Genomic DNA, 22,236 nt, shown 5'->3' on the forward strand with positions numbered 1-22,236 from the left:
CCAAATTGCAGTCCAAAATGTAGTTGTTTTCTTAGACAGATGAATAATAATTAATTACATTTTAAGAGTGCTAAGGTTACATTTACAATTTAATAACATTCAATTAAAATGTTCCAAAACCAATATTAAGTTAAAATATTAAGTCCCTTGTGTTTTCCTTTTAGCTGGCTACCAAGTCAGTTTATATGTTGGCTTTATATTGTTTCACAAAGTTTAAAGCAATTTGAAATAGAGCAAATGCTTTACAGCAAATCTGATTAAAGTTAATGATGACAGGCTGATTAAAGTTGTGTCATTTCAAAGTTGGTCCATGTCAGTTTCATTAATTTGTATGTCAGCTTTTTGTGGCTCACAGAACATTTGTCTAACTTGTCTTCAAACTGACCTCAGACTATTTTTTTTTTTTTACAAAGTAATTTGATAAATCACATTTTTTGTGGAGAGACCTCTTAAGCCATAGTTGCACTAGCTACATACAGTACATATGGGAGTTTGCAGCTCAAATGTTAACATATTTGTAAAATAGTCTGCCTGGATGCTAAAGTATTAAATGTCATATTGACAGTAAAGTCTAACAACTTGGATGCAGATGAAATGGTCTCAGCAGTTTATTAATTACATTCTGCCACAGTATAATTTTAATAATATTAATGTCACCAGTGAAGTCATATAGAACAATCAGTAAAGCATCTGCTTATTTTCAGGAAAATATGTTTTAGCATTTTGAGACATCTATTATGCTAAAGTTTTAAGTTCAATTATGAATATGTATCACACAAACGCTGAGATGATTTGTACAGGTAGAGCAGTTAATGATGCTGTTCCAAACCAATTAATCATTACTAAATCTAACTGAAAATGACTTTCATAATGAAAAAGCTGTACTTTACTATACACTGCATACAAAAAATAATTACATAAATTCACTTAAGTCTGTAAAAAGAAACTCATGACAAGGATGTTTTACTTCTATAGCTCATATTCATTTTCCTAAAAGTTGAAGCTAATGACATGATGTTTCAAAATTTTGCATATTCTAAGGAACCTTGTAGTGTTTACAAAAAATGATTCCAAGATCAATTACAAAAAAAACCCCAACTGCTTAGTATTAATTTGTCATGCTTAGTTATTTACTATTAATTTTTCTTGTATATAGGTTTATGAGGTGTTTTAAATAGTTCAGTATATAAATTGGTTGTTTACTAAAATTAATGTATGAAGTGGACACAACTGATTGGGTGATGTAGGCATGTGAACCACAGGGGCTACATGGCCATTGGCCATTGGTCTGATCTGACGTGTGATATAGGCATATAACAGAAAGTGGCAGGTAGTGGGTCTAATCTGAGGGCCATTATGCACTTATGGCTGGAGTAGCAGGAAGACTATAGGGTCAGTTCTACAAGTTTTCATTAAAACCCCTACCTGTTTCCCTGAATGCACTACTGATTATCAATATTTTTTGTACAGAACAGCATCCAACCTTACTTGCATATAATAATAGTTAATTATCTGCAGCATATACAGCTGAGTGAAATCCAAAGAAATGCATGAATAATGGTTTGAAAAGAGAAATAAAAGAAACCTTATAACATCACTCTTGTCTAATAAACCTTTTGACTAAATCATTATAGTTAACTTACACTATAACAATAATACTGTGCACAGTTTACATTAAACCTGTATTGTCATCATAATAATATAATTGTAGATTACCATAAATACACCAAGTACTCTGTAAAAGGAGGGTATCTTGGGACATTTGGGAAGCAAAAAATCAAATTAATTTTTTGAAATTATATTATTAATTAGCCCCAATTCAAGTATGCTTTTTAGATTGGCTAAGATATATTCTAGCGGATTGATTTCAAGTCTCATGTATTGTGTCGTGTCGTGTAATTGTCTATAACATTCTTCCATATATCTGGAGGTATCTTGTAAGACCAAATTGCCTCCCTCATTGGATGGCTTAATAGTTAGATTCTTGTTTCCTCCAAGCTCAATGAGTGCTTTCCTTTCCCCCTTGGTTAAATTGTCTGAAAGTGGACCGACATTGCTCAAATTTATTATGTCCTATTCCACCAATTTTACAAATGAAAAAACTGCTGGGACTTTATTCAAGTTGGGCATGAAAAGTGACTGTGGTTTAAAGCCACTATTAATGGAACTTTGATTGTCTTGGCAGTCTGTCCCATCAGAGTCTTGTTCTAATGATACAAGAGTTTCCAACACACTATCAAAGTTCTTTTCAAAATTGGATTCAGTTTCCCCAGCAAATAGTTTATGACAGACCAATTTTCTGGCAAAAAGTTTTAGATCTTTAATTACTTAAAATTTGTCTAAAGTCTTTACTGGGGAAAACGACAGTCCGTTCTTAAGTAATGATATCTGATCCCTAGACAGTTGTACTGATGACAAGTTTACTATGACTTTATCATCTATTTCTTGGTTCTTAGCCTGTAATATATACTCCATGTGTTGACTCCCTTTTTCTTGTTTCCTTTTGCCTCTACTCCTTCGTTTTTTAGGGCCTCTTTTTGTTTCCCTAAAGGGGATAAGCTTTTATTGTTAGTATCTTTATTGGATTTACTGTCACTTCCCTCAGGGTCACTATGGTCATTTCTATTTCTATTGTATGTATAAACTTGTTTAAGTTTATAGTCCTTATCATCCCTTACGTACTTTTTTTTCTTTTTCATTTTCATTTCAGATAGATTGAGTCCATAAAATTTCATTTTTCATTTTATCATTTAGTTCCTTAAATTCACTGTTTTCTTTCCATTTATTTAAAGTTTCTGTTGTGTCAGTCAATTGTTGGTTAATTTTCTCTAATTTTAGGTTATCCTCTTTGAGAATCAAAGTAATTAATTTATTAGAACACTCTGTCAGGATGTCTTCCCATTGATCACCAAAATCTGGTATAATGGTTTCTTGCAAGTTTGTGCCAGGCAATTTCAGGAACCTTAGACCCCTAGGACTCATTCCTGCTGTCTGATAGTTAGTTAGACTCAAAATTTCCCATTTAACTCTTAGCTGTTTATATAGCATTTGTTTTTGTTCATTAAAAGCTTTATAGATATTAGTGTCTGCTTGGGTGGACTCATCCCCTGTATCATTAAGGTTAAAAGTATCTTTAATGTCATGAATAAGCAGCTCATTCTTTGCATTTTCTAAGTTATCCCCTCACCGTTTTAGCTCCATATTTTAGAGATTCCCTGTAGCTGGGAAGCTTTTGGTAGATAAGGAACTAGCCGAGATAGGAATGTGGATGAGACAATAACTATATAGAGAATTCTAATTTGTTTTTGTTAAAATCAGCATTTAATTTCTCAAATACACAATAGCTGGACAATACCTGACTTTATGTGATAACTTAATGTAAATTCTGAAATTAAACATTTGCCCCCTTAAAAATGAAGTGGTGCTAAGTGAAGCAGTGGCCTATACACTGCAGGTACAGTCATTTTAGAATGGAAAAGCTATTTCATTTAGTGAGCATTTATACCCAAGTGGATTATTAAATTGGACAATTAACAAATTGAAGGGACTTCAAATTAGCCAACATACGGCTAGACAACAAGTGGTGCACTAAAGTTAATGCGGGATGCAATAAGCAATATCATGACCATGCTAACTTGTGCGTGTATTACAAATTGAAAGTAAACACATTTGCTTGAACGCAAACAAAATTAGCTCACGTTAGGTTTGCGCGATTGAAGACCTAGCATAAAGCGTAAGGGTTAAAACAATGTGCACCAAATACAACATAAATACATTAAAATAAAGTGTTACACTTTAGAACAAATGATAACAAACATATGATAACAAATATTCATATAAATATCAATAACATTTTTTATAAGGGTTAAAAGTTATTTGGTATATAACAAGGTATTTGAGTGGAAAGGGTTATATTTTACAGTTAGGTCTGTACATAATTGGAAACTGACACAATTTTCATTATTCTGGCTCTGTACACCTCCACAATGGAAATCAAACAACCAAGATGCAATTGAAGGGCATACTTTCATCTTTAATTCAAGAGGTTGAACAACAATTTCTTATCAAACGTTTAGGAACTGCAACCATTTTCATACTCAGTCTTCTTATTTCAGGGGCTCAAATGTAATTGGAGAAATTAACACAATCATAAAAACAAGTTAATGTTTAATACTTTGGCGAGAATCCTTAGCAGGCAATGACTGCTTGAAGTCTGGAACACATGGACATCATCAAAAGCTAAGTTTCCTCCTTTGAAATTCTTTGCCAGGTCTTTACTGCAGCTGTCTTTAGTTGTTGTTTGTTTGTGGATCTTTCTACCTTAAGTTTTGTCTTCAGCAAGTGAAATGCATGTTCGATCAGGTTGAAATCAGATGATTGACTCGGCAATTGCAGAATATTCCACTTCTTTGCCTTAAAAAAAATCCTGGGTTGCTTTTGCAGTAAGTTTAGGGTTATTGACCATCTGTAAAGTGAATCGCCATTCCAATCAACTTCGCAATATTTGGCTGAATCTGAGCAGATTCTGTCTTCTGTTACATCATCAATAAAGACTAGTGACCCAGTGCCATTGGAAGCCTTGCATGCCCATGCCATCACAATGTCTCCAGATGTCTTACAGATGATGTAGTATGCTTTGGATCATAAGCCGTTCCAACCATTCTCCATAAATTTTTCTTCCCATCATTTTGGTACAGGTTGATCTTAGTTTCATCTGTCCATAGAATGCTGTTTCAGAACTGGGCTGGATTTTCTGGATATTTATTGACAAAGTCTAATCTGGCCTTTCTATTTTTGAGGCTTATGAATGGTTTGCACCTTGTGGTGAACCCTCTGTATTTGCTCTTGTGATGTCTTCTCTTTATGGTAGACATGGATAATGATATGTCTACCTTAATGGAGAGTTTTCTTCACTTGGCTGGATTTTGTGGTGGGGTTTTTCTTTACCATGGAAAGGATCCTACAATTATCCACCACTGTTGTCTTCCATAGACGTCCAGGCCTTTTTTGTATTGCAGAGCTTACCAGTGCACTTTTTTTTTTCTCAGAATGTACCAAATTACTTTTGGTCCCTTGGAAAAGAGGGGGCTACATATTAAAGAGCTTTGATTCCTAAACCCTCAAAATAAAGCTGAGAGACTGCACTTTAAGCCCATATTCATTATTTAACTTGAATTTATTTTGGTAAACAGCCGAAAAAAAAGTGTCCAATTATTTACGAATAAAACTGTATAGGTCTAAATAGTCTAAATATGTGGCTGTGTGTGTATATATACAGTATATATATATATATATATATATATATATATATATATATATATATATATATATATATATATATATATATAAATATAAATTTGAAAATAAAAATAAGAATTTCTTCTATGTGAAGAACATTGGAATGTGAAACATTCATAACTACCTTCAAATTTAGGGGTAGATTACGAGTGGAGTGCAAAAGTCTGCGCACAAGCGATATGGGATATATTGCAAAGGTTTGCACTCATCAGGCGATTTACGCTAGAATAATTACTGCGACTTCAGAGCTCTGGTTAACTGTTTTGCAAAGCTAAAAAGTTGCACAAAATGCATAAAAAATACATTACAAAGTAAAGTTACACTCTTAATAACAATATATAATAAAAATTATTATAAAAAAGAAATTCACAAAAAAGTAAAAAAGTTATAAAGGCTCAAAAATATGAGATCTAAGGTGTTAGGGAAAAAAAGGCAGGCAAAGGGCTTTAAAATTGAGATACATACATACACATCTCTAAAGATAAGTATGTATGTATATATATATATATATATATATATATACATATATATATATGTCTTTATATGTGTACATATGTATTTATGTATTTTTATGTGTATATAAACATAAACATATAAATACATAAATACATATGTATACATATACAGACATTATGCATCGGAGCCATTTGCCATTAAGTAGATGAAAACATGTAATAGCATATTTATGCAATATTCATATTTAATAAAGGTTTTACTGTAAATATTTCACATTCCAATGCTCTGCACATAGCAGAATACGTTATATGTATTTTTAGGTTGAAATATTTTTTATTAAGGTTTCACATCAGAAATATCATGACAGTACAGTAAGCATATAAACATGACTTAGGGAAAGCCAAATACATGAATCAAAATGATACATATCAAACCGTCTCTAGTCCCATTTTGTTTCCTTTTTTTTTTTTTTCCCCCTTACGCCATCCCCTCACCCTCCTCCCTCATCTCATCCCTCCCTAACTCCTAAACTCCTAAACTTCTTCTAACTATAAACCGTAAACCGTTCCCGTCGAGCAGTATGCATTTGTTATTTATTTGTTATGGCACTAAAGAGTAACCTATGTCCTATATTGTTTCAAGAGTTGGTCCTACCTATTATTATTTATTCAGGGTCCAATGGATCCAGATGTTATGAAAGTTTTCTACATTACCCTGCATCCATGCTGCTGACTCTGACATTTTATAAATATCCTCAGTTTTTTCAAGCACCTCATTCCATTCCGGGGCTCCCACTTTCCACTTCCTAGCTATGCATAATCTAGTAGCTGTGCATACTATGTTAATCCATCTGTTAGAGGCTGAGTTTAGGGAATCTAAGTGAGTGTGTAGCAGAGCTTTTGATATTGATAATGTAAATGAGTCAACCAATATTCTCCTAATCAGCTGTTGCAGTTTATCCCAAATTGGTTGTATTTTTGGGCACTCCCACCACATATGTAGATAAGAACCTACCTCTGCACATCCCCTATAACATAATCTGTTGCATTCAGGAGTGTAGTGTGAAGTCTTTAATGGGGTCAGGTACCATCTATAAGCTGTTTTAATTGAATTTTCTATCAGATCTGCCCCCATCAGGCCTCTACTAAGCTCAGAGAAAATCTGTCTCCATTCATCAGCATTATGGGTTATATCTAAGTCATGTTCCCAACTCTCGTGGAGCCTCGGTTTTGTTGTGTTTTTCGCTGTTTGAATGGCTAGATATAAGTGCGTGATCATTTTTTTGTGCCTGCCTGGAGCTATTATGAGTTGTTCCAAAACAGTATTCTTTGTGTCAGTGGAGCCCTGTCTGTACTTGTTTATGGCATGCGAGAGTTGGAGGTACAAGAACCAATGTAAAGTGCTCGGGCTGATCCTATCTTTCAATTGATTAAACGTCAACATTTTCCCCTTGTCTATAAAATCTGCCACCCTGTATAGTCCCTTGTTCTCCCATTTGTTTAATTGTTTTTGGAATTCAGTCGGGAGTAACGTCCCTATTGGTTTAATAATAGTCTGTGGTGAAATTAGTTGCAATGTCTTAGTTAGTGAAGATCACAATGCTTTAGATTCTTCTGTAATTTTTAGTTGTGCTAGCCGGCCGGTATTTGTGTCCCTGGGGCTCCATAGAAGCTCCCCTGGATCCGCTAGTCCTCTAATGTATGTCTCTATAGTCATTCCAAGATATATCTGTATATATCTAAACCTATATATAATAATCTATATTTAAATAGGTATAGATATAATGTGTACCAAAAAACATCAGATATATGTAGAAATATGTATGAATAAATAGAACATATTCTGTTATGTGCAGACCATTGTAATGTGAAATACTTATATTTTCATGCCGGGTTAGAGCAAATGAGAATATGCAAGAGTGAAATGTTAGTTTTTTTTGCTCCACTTTTTTAATCTTCTTTTAAGACTTCTACAGGGGAATACGTGAACGCAGATTTTTGCACTAGTCATAATACGAGCGTAACCCGACAAGCGCAAAAGTCTTACTTCTAGCACAATTTACACTCAAACTGGACTGTTAACTTGCGCTTCACTCAATTTGACCCTTAGTGTTGTAGGTCTAACTCGGTGTCAGGTGAGTGCGAGCGATAAGTGTTAGTTTTTTTTTTTTTTTAAAAGGGTGCTAGATTGAAGTCTATGGGGTAAAGATAACGTGGTCGCAATATCCAAAGTCCTGAAGCTAGCGCACATCGTGTTTTGCTTGCATGCTAACTTTTTACTTTCGACTTGTAATACGCACTCTAATATAGCAATGTTAAAAGTTTACTTTGAGCTGTAGTGGTTCACACCTTTTTCACTTATAAGTTCTTAAAGTTAGGTTCCAAGCACCGACCTTTAATTTTATACCAGTGAAACAGGTCTAATTTCCTATAAAGAAATTTTTTGAGTACAAAATATTTTTATTTTTCTATAATTATAAGAAATGAATTTGAGAGACAGAATATATATTTTTCTTATGCAGTAAATTAGTTAAAGTGAAAGTCAACTGTACATAATCACTATGTCTGACATGAATATACGTTATGTTAACTTTAATTCATCATTTTTTTTTTAAAGCTGCTTCGTTCGCCTAGTTATTTACCTTTGAAGCCGCAAAACAATCTCCCCGTTCCTCCGCTCGCATAAAAAAATGGGTGTGCGATGACAAATGCCAATATAACTATATGATTTGTCCCCCAGTGGTATCTAAAACCTTTCTATCAATGCCCCCATATTCAAATGCACATGCGGCTATCACTGAATTTACTCCGTGTGTAGGAAGAGCGTTCATGAAACCCGCATGCACAGTTACATGAACAGGGAAACCTATCTAATTACATCACTGCATCCACATTGATTCCGAGTGTACAGCGCATTTTTGCGCATGCGCTAGAAACGAGACTGAACAGGGAACACTATGTATAGAGCGGGTGGGACCGATCTTACGTGTAACACACCAAAAGCAGGAAACGAGCAGGGGGTGGAGGAACATTGCAAACGGTAGCATATATAAAACATAAATATTTAAAAATTAGGTACAAATATTAAAAAAAAAGGTTAGCGACTAGATAGTTTGCTACTAGGTAAATGTATAGCGTTATTCCAGGATCTTCAAATTGACTTTCACTTTAACAGAACTTACTAAACAAATTAAATTCTTTAGTATCCAAAATACACAGAGTTAAATCTAATTAAGCTTGCTTATGATAATAATAATAATTATTTGTCATACTATTGAATGGCCTTGCAACCTTTTCACTATATCCACAAACTAGCCTCTCTGGCTACAAAGAGACATATTTATAGCTTCTTAGTCTAATCTGATGACATCACTAAGTATAAACTTTTTTTTGTCATGTCCTTGAATGCCTCTCTATGCAGTTCTATTATGTATTTTGTATTTCATTTAATTTATCCTTACTTAAAACTATTATAAAGCTATATCGATCCTTTATTTCAGGATTACAGACTTATAAAAAATATTTGTAGTTATTAGCACAGAGTAACTGCAGTGAAAAATAAATAAGCATTAATTAATTCAAACATATTTAATAACATTTCTCTAGCATTTAAATAATTAATAGAAGGAAGATATAAGTATATTACTTTATTCTAACAGATAAACCACAAATAATTATACTAATTCCATCACAAAGCAATGATAGCGTGAGAGTGAAAAAAATATTTAGCGCGCCACTTGTAATCTGGCCCATAATATGTGCTTCATAGTAAATATTTTCTCTTTTTCAGAATACATTCAGAAACAAAATTAAATGTGTTTAACAATAATAATTAAATGCAAAATCCTCTACTCATATACATTTGCTAATTTAAATATTTTCAATATCTGTTAAATGAAAAAATACTTAAGCTTTCAAAATAGTATAATGTATGTTTTTATATGTACTTCCTTCTAATGCTCACTAACAATTAGTAAGAAGAACTAACTAAAGAGCATTAATAAGTATTAACAATAAATATTTATCAGTCAATGAGTATTAGAAGGGAGTGTGTAAATTATGCTTGTATATTAGTGTAAATTAAAGCTTAATTAGATTGTATTTTATATTTTTCAGACACAAATGTTTAAGTTTAAATTCTTCTATTCTACTTGAATTAAATAATTTTTATGAGTAAAGAGTCCCCTTTAAAGGGACATTATACACCCATTTTTCTTTGCATAAATGTTTTGTAGATGATCTATTTATATAGCCCATAAAGTTTTTTTTTTAAATGTATAGTTTTGCTTATTTTTAAATAACATTGCTCTGATTTTCAGACTCCTAACCAAGCCCCAAAGTTGTATGAGAATACCGTCAGCTACCTACTCCAGCTTGCTCCTGTTTGTGTAAAGGCTCTTTTCATATGCAAAAGAAGGGGGAGTGTCTTATTTCCCACTTGCAGTGGGCTTTCCAGCTATTTTTTTAACAGAGCTAAACTGAGAGCTTCTAAGTACGTTTTTAAACAGTTTTATACTGGATTTTTATATCAGTATCTGTGCATCTTGTTCTTTATAGTAGTGTCTATTACATGCAGTTATATGAAAATGAGTGTATACTGTCCCTTTAAGCAAATACTAGTAAGCTTAATAAATAGGTCCATGACCTACATTCCAGGTTATGGGAAGACTGTCAAGTGCATTTTATGTTACTCCCTTTCAAAAGAGAGTAAACCATATATACCTTTAATAAGACTGTTGGCAAAATTAGTAGCTCAGGTCTGTATGTAAGTTATTGCTCATAATGTGTTATCCTGAAATACTTAATAACATTATTAATATAACCCTTATTTACTGTAGGATTTTTAACTTACACCATTTTAGAGTCTTGAAGAGAACCATTTCCCTATATTCTATGTTGAGAGGAATTAAGGACGTCAATATAACAAGAGAATGTATTTTGATTACACAATACTGTGGGTTTTCAGCAATGTAAGTGATTTAATGAAGTCTAGAATTGCTAAAATATGCTAATTTAGCTATACAATCATGCTTACCGTAAGTTAGTTGATAAGCCAATGCATTAAACTGTTGTGCTATCATCAGACCACTTACTCGTACAGGGTAATTATTTTTCCTCTTCACCTCAAGGACTGTTTGTAAGATAAAAACATCTTGGCTCTCTCAAAAGTAAATTATAACGTACACACCTTTTTTTAATCACTATTTTCTAATAAAAATGCATGCCACTCCAGATGTTATCAATTTCTGGTTGTTCAGAGAACAAAGCTATTCATTTGAATACAAGGCTATCTTCAGCAAGTTAAATGGCCTGTGGGTTCTTTAACATAAAACAAAACTGTGCATTGCTAGGCAGAAGGGGACAGTGGCAGCAAGGGTCAATTTATTACCCTCAGCCAAAGCACAGTCAGGGAAAATACTAAAATACTGGAAAGCTTTTTCACTCTCATGCAATCTGTTAGAACCACCACTGCTGGGATGATAATATTACCACAGAGAACACTAATAATATTTTTTATTGTGGGATGAATAGAATGCTGATTATTCAAACACATGTATTACACAGTATTTCCATGGAATGAATGGATTATAATAGATATCATTGCCTTTAGTAGACGTATATCTAATCATTCAGTTATAAAAGTCCAAATTCAGAATGACTGATTCTCTCAAATTCAGTACAAATAATACTCTCTTTGATCTCCTGGGCAACAAGAATAAAACACTAAGGCCTAGATTTAGAGTTCGGCGGTAGCCGTCAAAACCAGCGTTAGAGGCTCCTAACGCTGGTTTTGGGCGCCCGCTGGTATTTGGAGTCAGTGATTAAAGGGTCTAACGCTCACTTTACAGCCGCGACTTTTCCATACCGCAGATCCCCCTACGCCATTTGCGTAGCCTATCTTTTCAATGGGATCTTTCTAATGCCGGTATTTAGAGTCGTTTCTGCAGTGAGCGTTAGAGCTCTAACGACAAAATTCCAGCCGCCTGAAAATAGCAGGAGTTAAGAGCTTTCTGGCTAACGCCGGTTTATAAAGCTCTTAACTACTGTACCCTAAAGTACACTAACACCCATAAACTACCTATGTACCCCTAAACCGAGGTCCCCCCACATCGCCGCCACTCGATTAAAAATTTTAACCCCTAATCTTCCGACCGCCACCTACGTTATACTTATGTACCCCTAATCTGCTGCCCCTAACCCCGCCGACCCCTATATTACATTTATTAACCCCTAATCTGCCCCCCACAACATCGCCGCCAGCTACTTAAAATAATTAACCCCTAATCTTCCGACCGCAAAGCGCCGCCACCTACGTTATCCCTATGTACCCCTAATCTGCTACCCCTAACACCGCCGACCCCTATATTATATTTATTATCCCCTAATCTGCCCCCCTCAACGTCGCCGACACCTGCCTACACTTATTAACCCCTAATCTGCCGAGCGGACCGCACCGCTACTATAATAAAGTTATTAACCCCTAACCCGCCTCACTAACCCTATCATAAATAGTATTAACCCCTAATCTGCCCTCCCTAACATCGCCGACACCTAACTTCAATTATTAACCCCTAATCTTCCGATCGGAGCTCACCGCTATTCTAATAAATGTATTAACCCCTAAAGCTAAGTCTAACCCTAACACTAACACCCCCCTAACTTAAATATAATTTTAATCTAACGAAATAAATTAACTCTTATTAAATAAATTAATCCTATTTAAAGCTAAATACTTACCTGTAAAATAAATCCTAATATAGCTACAATATAAATTATAATTACATTGTAGCTATTTTAGGATTAATATTTATTTTGCAGGCAACTTGGTATTTATTTTAACTAGGTACAATAGCTATTAAATAGTTAAGAACTATTTAATAGTTACCTAGTTAAAATAATAACAAATTTACCTGTAAAATAAATCCTAACCTAAGATATAATTAAACCTAACACTACCCTATCAATAAAATAATTAAATAAACTACCTACAATTACCTACAATTAACCTAACACTACACTATCAATAAATTAAATAAACACAATTGCTACAAATAAATACAATTAAATAAACTAGCTAAAGTACAAAAAATAAAAAAGAACTAAGTTACAGAAAATAAAAAAATATTTACAAACATAAGAAAAATATTACAACAATTTTAAACTAATTACACCTACTCTAAGCCCCCTAATAAAATAACAAAGCCCCCCAAAATAATAAATTCCCTACCCTATTCTAAATTAAAAAAGTTACAAGCTCTTTTACCTTACCAGCCCTGAACAGGGCCCTTTGCGGGGCATGCCCCAAGAAGTTCAGCTCTTTTGCCTGTTAAAAAAAACATACAATACCCCCCCCCAACATTACAACCCACCACCCACATACCCCTAATCTAACCCAAACCCCCCTTAAATAAACCTAACACTAATCCCCTGAAGATCTTCCTACCTTGTCTTCACCATCCAGGTATCACCGATCCGTCCTGGCTCCAAGATCTTCATCCAACCCAAGCGGGGGTTGGCGATCCATAATCCGGTGCTGAAGAGGTCCAGAAGAGGCTCCAAAGTCTTCATCCTATCCGGCAAGAAGAGGACATCCGGACCGGCAAACATCTTCTCCAAGCCGCATCTTCTATCTTCTTCCATCCGGTGCGGAGCGGGTCCATCTTGAAGCAGGCGACGCGGATCCATCCTCTTCTTCCGATGTCTCCCGAATAATGACGGTTCCTTTAAGGGACGTCATCCAAGATGGCGTCCCTCGAATTCCGATTGGCTGATAGGATTCTATCAGCCAATCGGAATTAAGGTAGGAATTTTCTGATTGGCTGATGGAATCAGCCAATCAGAATCTAGTTCAATCCGATTGGCCGATCCAATCAGCCAATCAGATTGAGCTCGCATTCTATTGGCTGATCGGAACAGCCAATAGAATGCGAGCTCAATCTGATTGGCTGATTGGATCAGCCAATCGGATTGAACTTGATTCTGATTGGCTGATTCCATCAGCCAATCAGAAAATTCCTACCTTAATTCCGATTGGCTGATAGAATCCTATCAGCCAATCGGAATTCGAGGGACGCCATCTTGGATGACGTCCCTTAAAGGAACCGTCATTCGTCGGGAGACATCGGAAGAAGAGGATGGATCCGCGTCGCCTGCTTCAAGATGGACCCGCTCCGCACCGGATGGAAGAAGATCGAAGATGCCGCTTGGAGAAGATGTTTGCCGGTCCGGATGTCCTCTTCTTGTCGGATAGGAGGAAGACTTTGGACCCTCTTCTGGACTTCTTCAGTGGATGTCTAGCCCCCGCTTGGGTTGGATGAAGATATCGGAGCCAGGACGGATCGGTGAACCTGGTATGGTGAAGACAAGGTAGGAAGATCTTCAGGGGCTTAGTGTTAGGTTTATTTAAGGGTGGTTTGGGTTAGATTAGGGGTATGTGGGTGGTGGGTTGTAATGTTGGGGGGGGGTATTGTATGTTTTCTTTTACAGGCAAAAGAGCTGAACTTCTTGGGGCATGCCCCGCAAAGGGCCCTGTTCAGGGCTGGTAAGGTAAAAGAGCTTGTAACTTTTTAAATTTAGAATAGGGTAGGGAATTATTTATTTTGGGGGGCTTTGTTATTTTATTAGGGGGCTTAGAGTAGGTGTAATTAGTTTAAAATTGTTGTAATATTTTTCTTATGTTTGTAAATATTTTTTTATTTTCTGTAACTTAGTTCTTTTTTATTTTTTGTACTTTAGCTAGTTTATTTAATTGTATTTATTTGTAGCAATTGTATTTAATTTATTTATTGATAGTGTAGTGTTAGGTTAATTGTAGGTAATTGTAGGTAGTTTATTTAATTATTTTATTGATAGGGTAGTGTTAGGTTTAATTATATCTTAGGTTAGGATTTATTTTACAGGTAATTTTGTATTTATTTTAACTAGGTAACTATTAAATAGGTATTAACTATTTAATAGCTATTGTACCTGGTTAAAATAAATACCAAGTTGCCTGTAAAATAAATATTAATCCTAAAATAGCTAAAATATAATTATAATTTATATTGTAGCTATATTAGGGTTTATTTTACAGGTAAGTATTTATCTTTAAATAGGATTAATTTATTTAATAAGAGTTAATTTATTTCGTTATATGTAAATTATATTTAAGTTAGGGGGGTGTTAGTGTTAGGGTTAGACTTAGCTTTAGGGGTTAATACATTTATTAGAATAGCGGTGAGCTCCGATCGGAAGATTAGGGGTTAATAATTGAAGGTAGGTGTCGGCGATGTTAGGGAGGGCAGATTAGGGGTTAATACTATTTATGATAGGGTTAGTGAGACGGATTAGGGGTTAATAACTTTATTATAGTAGCGCTCAGGTCCGCTCGGCAGATTAGGGGTTAATAAGTGTAGGCAGGTGTCGGCGACGTTGTGGGGGGCAGATTAGGGGTTAATAAATATAACATAGGGGTCGGCGATGTTAGGGCAGCAGATTAGGGGTACATAGGGATAACGTAGGTTGCGGCGGTTTACGGAGCGGAAGATTAGGGGTTAAAACTGTAATGCAGGGGTCAGCGATAGCGGGGGCGGCAGATTAGGGGTTAATAAGTGTAAGGTTAGGGGTGTTTAGACTCGGGGTACATGTTAGGGTGTTAGGTGCAGACGTAGGAAGTGTTTCCCCATAGGAAACAATGGGGTTGCGTTAGGAGCTGAACGCTGCTTTTTTGCAGGTGTTAGGTTTTTTTTCAGCTCAAACAGCCCCATTGTTTCCTATGGGAGAATCGTGCACGAGCACGTTTTTGAGGCTGGCCGCGTCCGTAAGCAACTCTGGTATCGAGAGTTGCATTTGCGGTAAAAATGCCCTACGCTCCTTTTTTGGAGCCTAACGCAGCATTTGTTTTAACTCTCGATACCAGAGTTAAATTTATGGTGCGGCCAGAAAAAAGCCCGCGGAGCGTTAACAGCCCTTTTACCGCCGAACTCCAAATCTAGGCCTAATAATATAGGGTAAATGTTAAAGGAACACTGTTTAAGTTACAATATATTTTGTATGAAACAGTGTGAACTAAAACCTGTTTTGATTTTAATGGAAACAAAAACGGAAATACATGTCATTCTCACTGAATTATAGGACCAGCTCCTACAGCCCTTTTGGTTGAAAGGAACACCCTTCCACATGACTGAAAATACACATCATATACTCATATAAAAAAATAAATTTGGAAAACTTAAAGACATATTAATTACTATGTCCCTTTAATTTAAAAAATATATATTGTTTGGTGAACTCTCAGAATAAATACGTTTAAAAATATATTGTGGAAAACAAATCAAACCATAACCCACAACATATAAATAAATATGTATTACATAATAGTTGCTATATCAAAGCCACAAATATGTTTATTGTACCAAGGCATGAGGTACAGTAAACCCTAAGACAGAAGTAATGTAAGTTAATCACCTTTCTAATTAAGATCTTAAAGGCAACAGTAATGGCAGGCCAACCTAAGGGCCACGTGCAAAACTGCACTCCATTTTATTGCTTAATATATTCCACCTAAATATTTAATCCCGGGTCCAATAATAATGTCAAAAGTTTAATTTTGAGTCTCAGGGCTGAATATGGATCACTTTGCATTGTATTGTTTGTCAATAACTGTTTTGCGTGCATAGGCATCACTGTTTAGCGCACTCTAATTGTGTATACTTATCACTGTTTTCATACAAGGTTTAAATTACCTTCTTGGAACTGCAGAATGGTAAGTTAGTTTACCTTTAGAATTTCTGCCTCAGCGACTCATGGAATGAGTAAGGGACTAAACTTCTGGATAATTAATTACTCATGCAACATTATTCCACACAGGCACAATAGCATACTAGCATATGCACATAATAAAGATGGATCAAATCTTCTCCATAACAAGTAGGGTATTGTTCAGGACAAGTTAAAGTAAAATCAAATCCTAGCGTTATACAAACGCTAGAATTGACTACTGAAAAAAATAAAGGGGACTTTCATTCATGAAGTATAAGACACTTCATGTAGAAAGCTCCTTTATTTGATTCAATCGATCGCCGTTTTAAGCTGCTACAGAAGCCCATGGCTAAAAATTTTTTTGCTAAGAGGTGTTGTTTTCGCCTCTTAGCCAATAGTCATGCAGTAAATCCGGCTTGGCGCCCATTGGAGCCGGATTTACCGCACAGCTATTGGCTAAGAGGTGAAAACGTCACCTCTTAGCCAACATTTTTTTTAGCCGTTTGCTGCTGTACCAGGTAAAAATTATTATTATTATTTGTTTCAATAGTCAATCCGAGCATTTGTACAACACTAGGATTGACTTTCACTTTAAATCAGCTCTCAGGTAAATATACAGCTAAATGCAATAAATTAACCATTAGATTTCTGTACTTGCATTCTTTAATATATTACTGCTTTTTTGCAGATATGCCATTAGTTTTCCAACCTGAATGTAGTTATATGTGTTCTAATAGAGAATCTGTCATTAATAAAGCTGTGGCTAATGTTCCAACCAAGATTGAAATAAAACAATTGTGACTAGTATATTTGTTTTTCTAGTGCTTTACTTTCTGCTGTGTAATCACATTATCTTTGGAGCAGAACCAGCTAATATATTCAGAGAAACAGCCAGGTTTTTTCACAGCTTTTGCTATTTTATGAGGCAAATTACATGTTTTATAGACTATTTTAATGGGATTTTTTATGAACACAGCGTTCACAAGTCTCCATTTTTAGTTCATAGTTGCCTCAACCAGGCACTTTAGCTTAATGTCAAATATAGCTTTTTTCCTGTAGCTAAAAAAGTAAACCTTAAAATGTCAGGTGAATAAAATGTCCACGTTCTCTGCTAACCATGAATTTTGTCTTAATTCAGTTTCTAGTACAATACAGAATAGGAAATATGCATCCCACCAACATAAATTATTATAGTTCATTATTTGCAATACCAGGTTCTATGACATATGTCTACTAGATAACGGACACCAACAAGACTATTTAATGCAATGCACACAATGTAATATTAAAATCTTTATATCTATGCAATAAAACTGTATAAAAGTATTGTTCATACAAAGGCTGCAGAAAAAAAAATCATAGTAGCTAAATTTATATATATATATATATGTCCTGTTGAAAATGAAAGGGTAAAAAAATCTTTTTTCTACATAAATCTCTTTAAATAATGTCTAAGGGTATTTTCATAGATAATTTTATAGCAAGCTTGTTAAATTTGTTAAATTTGCCTCCAATTCTGTACATTTTGTCAAAGAGTTACAGCTAATGCCCATTGAGTGTTAGTAGTAAGTATCTCTTGGCCAATAAGCATTAGTGGGAAGTAAATAACTAATACTGGTTTTTAAATACCTTTACATCATATTTTTTAGACAAAAATATTAACACGTTGAAATGGTACTCCTTCATGTAGGTGAAAGGACATTTGTTAGCAAAATAATTTTTTAAGGCTACGGAGGTTTTCAGCCCTTAATGGTTTCTTTTAAAAAAAAAGTTATGCATATACCAATATGATATATAATTATATGGTATGGGATTTTAACTTTCAAACAATTACAATTTGCAAACATCTAATTTTATTTTAGGCTATGGAATAATGTAAGTCTCTACTGTCAGTGGTTAAACTGACATTGCAGCTTTATCACAAATGCTACTAGGAATGTGCTAATGTGTTCATACATTTGAAAGTTAAATCTGAAGGTGTTTTTGACATGTCTTTAACTGAATATACAATTTGATGTTTGTGAACGGTAAAAATTAACTGTCAAGATTGGTGAAACATTTAGTGATAATTTCCAGTATATGCTAACTTATTAAACTGATAGGAATTTCCATTAAAAAAAAGAAATTAATAAAAATGATGTGAAGCCTTGTAACAGAACAAGTGGTGTGTAACAGTGAAAGTGACAAGGAATTCTGACTTCATCTGCCTGACCATTAATTACTTTTATTGTCTACTGTTTTTTGTTGTAAAAAAAGTATTAACCATTTTGATTATGTTCATAGTTTCAGATAACATTCCACTAATAACATTGGCCTTACTAACATATTTCAAAATACTTTCTTCAGGTCAGTTCCAATCCATTTGAGACCCGGATCAGGTACGAAAAAAACTCGCTGAATGAGGAGAGCAATACGCTCTCCGTATTCAGCATTGCACCAGCAGCTCACAAGAGCTGCTGGTGCAACGCCGCCCCCTGCAGACTCGCAGCCAATCGGCCACCAGCAGGGAGGTGTCCGCCTCATCAGAGCAGGCGGACAGGGTTAGGGAGCAGCAGTCTGAAGACTCGCCAGAAACACGGGCTCTCAAGCTCCATATAGAGCTTGATAAATGGGCCTCAGTATGTAAAATTAATATTGCTTAATTATGGCTTAACGTGTTTTCATCTACTTAAAGGGATATGAAACCCACATTTTTCTTTCATGATTCATATAGATCATGCAAGAAAAATTATTACCACAGCGAGCTCTTGGTAGCAATTAGTGCTCAGATCTCTGGTTCATTTTCTAAAAGTGCACCAAATGCCCCCCAAATAAAGTTTTTTTTAATGAAAAAAGTTAAATCCCCCCCCCTAAAAAAACTACTGCACTTGGCAGGTTTTAGGGGTTAAAAGTGTCAGGTAAGGGTTGTTAGGAAAAAAAAAACAGCACTGAAAGTGCCTTTACATAGTGGTCTATGGGAACTGTGAAAAATTTGAATATCGTGCAAAAGTTCATTTATTTCACTAATGCAACTTAAAAGGTGAAATTAATATATGAGATAGACTCATTGCATGCAAAGCAAGATAGTTAAAGGTGTGATGTGTCATAATTGTGATGATTACAGCTCATGAAAACCCCAAATCCACAATCTCAGAAAATTAGAATATTACATGCAATCAATAAAACAAGGATTGTACATAGAACAATATTGGACCTCTGAAAAGTATAAGCATGCATACTGTATGTACTCAGTACTTGGTTTGGGCCACTTTTGCAGCAATTACTGCCTCAATGCGTCGTGGCATGGAAGCTATCAGCCTGTGGCACTGCTGAGGTGGAAGCTATCAGCCTGTGGCACTACCAGGATGCTTCAATAGCGGCCTTCAGCTATTCTGCATTGTTCGGTCACATGTCTCTCATCTTTCTCTTGGCAATGCCCCATAGATTCTCTATGGGGTTCAGGTCAGGCGATTTTGCTGGTCAATCAAACACAGTAATCCCACGGTCATTGAACCAGGTTTTGGTGCTTTTGGCAGTGTTTGCAGGTGCCAAGTCTTGTTGGAAAATGAATTCAGCATCCCCATAGAGCTCGTCTGCGGAAGGAGGCATGAAGTGCTCCAAAATTTCCTGGTAGATGGCTGCGTTGACCCTGGACTTAATGAAGCACAGTGGACCAACACCAGCAGATGACATGGCTCCCTAAATCAACACATACTGTGGAAACTTCACACTGGACTTCAAGCATCTTGCAGTGTGTGCCTCTCCATTCTTCCTCCATACTCTGGGTTCTTGGTTTCCAAATGAGATGCAAAATTTGCTCTCATCAGAAAAGAGGACTTTGGACCACTGAGCAACAGACCAGGTCTGTTTTTCTTTAGCAGCCCAGGTAAGACGCTTCTGATGTTGTTTGTTGTTCAGGAGTGGCTTGGCAAGAGGAATACATTTGAAGCCCATGTCCAGGATCCGTCTGTGTGTGGTGGCTCTTGATGCACTGACTCCAGCCTCAGTTCACTCCTTGTGAAAGTCCCAACACTTTTGAATGGCCTTTTCCTGACAATCCTCTCCAGGCTGCGGTCATCCCTGCTGCTTGTGAACCTTTTTCCTCCATACTTTTCCCTTCCACATAACTTTCTATTAATGTGCTTTGATACAGCACTTTGGGAACATCCAACTTATTTTGCAATTTCCTTTTGAGGCTTTCGCTCCTTATGGAGGGTGTCAATGATGGTTTTCTGCACAACTGTCAGGTCAGCAGTCTTTCCCATGATTGTGATTCCTACTGAACCAGACTGAGAGACCATTTAAAGGCTCAGGAATGCTTTGCAGATGTTATGGCTTAATTAGCTGATTAGAGTGGGACACTTTGAGCCTAGAATATTGCACCTTTTCACAATATTCTAATTTTCTGAGATTGTTGATTTGGGGTTTTCATGAGCTGTAAGCCATAATCATCACAATTATGACAAATCAAGGCTTGAACTATATTGCTTTGCATGTAATGAGTCTCTCATATATTAGTTTCACCTTTTAAGTTGCATTAGTGAAATAAATGAACTTTTGCACGATATTCTAATTTTTCGAGTTTCACCTATATGTGTTCCCTGTAAATATATATGCTCCCTGTAAAATATTTATGTTCCCTGTAAATATAAACATATTAACACATAAATATATAGTTACATATATATTTACATTTGCTGCCCATCTCTGCGTGACTCACCCCCTTCGCTGTGCCAGTTCTCATGTCGTGTCTGATTGCAGTATTACAGTATATATATATACAGTATATTCTGTTCTGAAGAAGGGGATATTCATGCCCGAAACGTCAATTAAACTTGGCACGTTTGGAAAAATCCTGAGGCTTCACTGTTTGCTGTTCTCTCTCTCTTTATATATATATATATATATATATATATATATATATATATATATATATATATATATATATATATATATATATATATATATATATATATATATATATATATATAATAAAGGAAATATCCGGACAACTGCTCTTAAACAAACGATGCACTTTATTTGAAAAAATAGCGTAATAGTAAAAACAACTGCACCATACAAGTGAAAATATGCTTGTGCAAAAACTGAGAGTAGCTATGGCCAGATGTTATAAGGGCTAAGTTAGGAGCATCAGGAAAGGGCCTGTCTTACGCGTTTCAGCTCTTCTTGAGCCTTATTCATAGACTGAATAGTGCCCATTTCTAGTATGCAAATATATATATGCTAGCCTAACGTCTGATTGGTTAATTATGCCCTGGTCTGCTATCCTATGGTTATAAGGTTAAGGTATCTATGCCCAGTTATAAAAACAGGAAATTGTTCATATAACAAAAATGGACATTTATAACAATTCATTTATTTGCCATAAATGCTATGAGAATGAACGTTAATGTATATATGCATATTTATATAAAGTGTAAATGTACACTAAAGTATTTAAAGTATTTAAAGTATTTAAATCTAGGGTGTTTCAAATGCTGGTTGATTGGACATGAAGTAGCATCCTAAAATAAATGCCACAAAAAATATATATATATATATAGGTTTATACTGAAAAAAGAGAATGCTGTCTCAATGTAATCAAAAGCCAAAGCACCACCACTAGATGGCATATAAATCAAACGTTTAGATTTTTCTTGCTAGTATAAATGTCTATATTGATTCCTATCTTATTATTTCTATTGATAAATGATTAATGATACCAAGGTATGGTTTAAGTAAAGGCCTAAGATTCACAATAGGA

General features: G+C 35.2%; 1 protein-coding gene across 1 annotated transcript in view; it reads right to left on the reverse strand.

Moving 5' to 3' along the window:
* The window catches only part of SYT1 (synaptotagmin 1), a 991,400-nt gene that overhangs the window by 354,148 nt on the left and 615,016 nt on the right, over positions 1-22,236 (reverse strand). The gene's annotated exons all lie outside the window — the stretch shown is intronic.

Source organism: Bombina bombina, chromosome 6, assembly GCF_027579735.1.
Source record: "Bombina bombina isolate aBomBom1 chromosome 6, aBomBom1.pri, whole genome shotgun sequence".
NCBI classification, from domain to species: domain Eukaryota; kingdom Metazoa; phylum Chordata; class Amphibia; order Anura; family Bombinatoridae; genus Bombina; species Bombina bombina.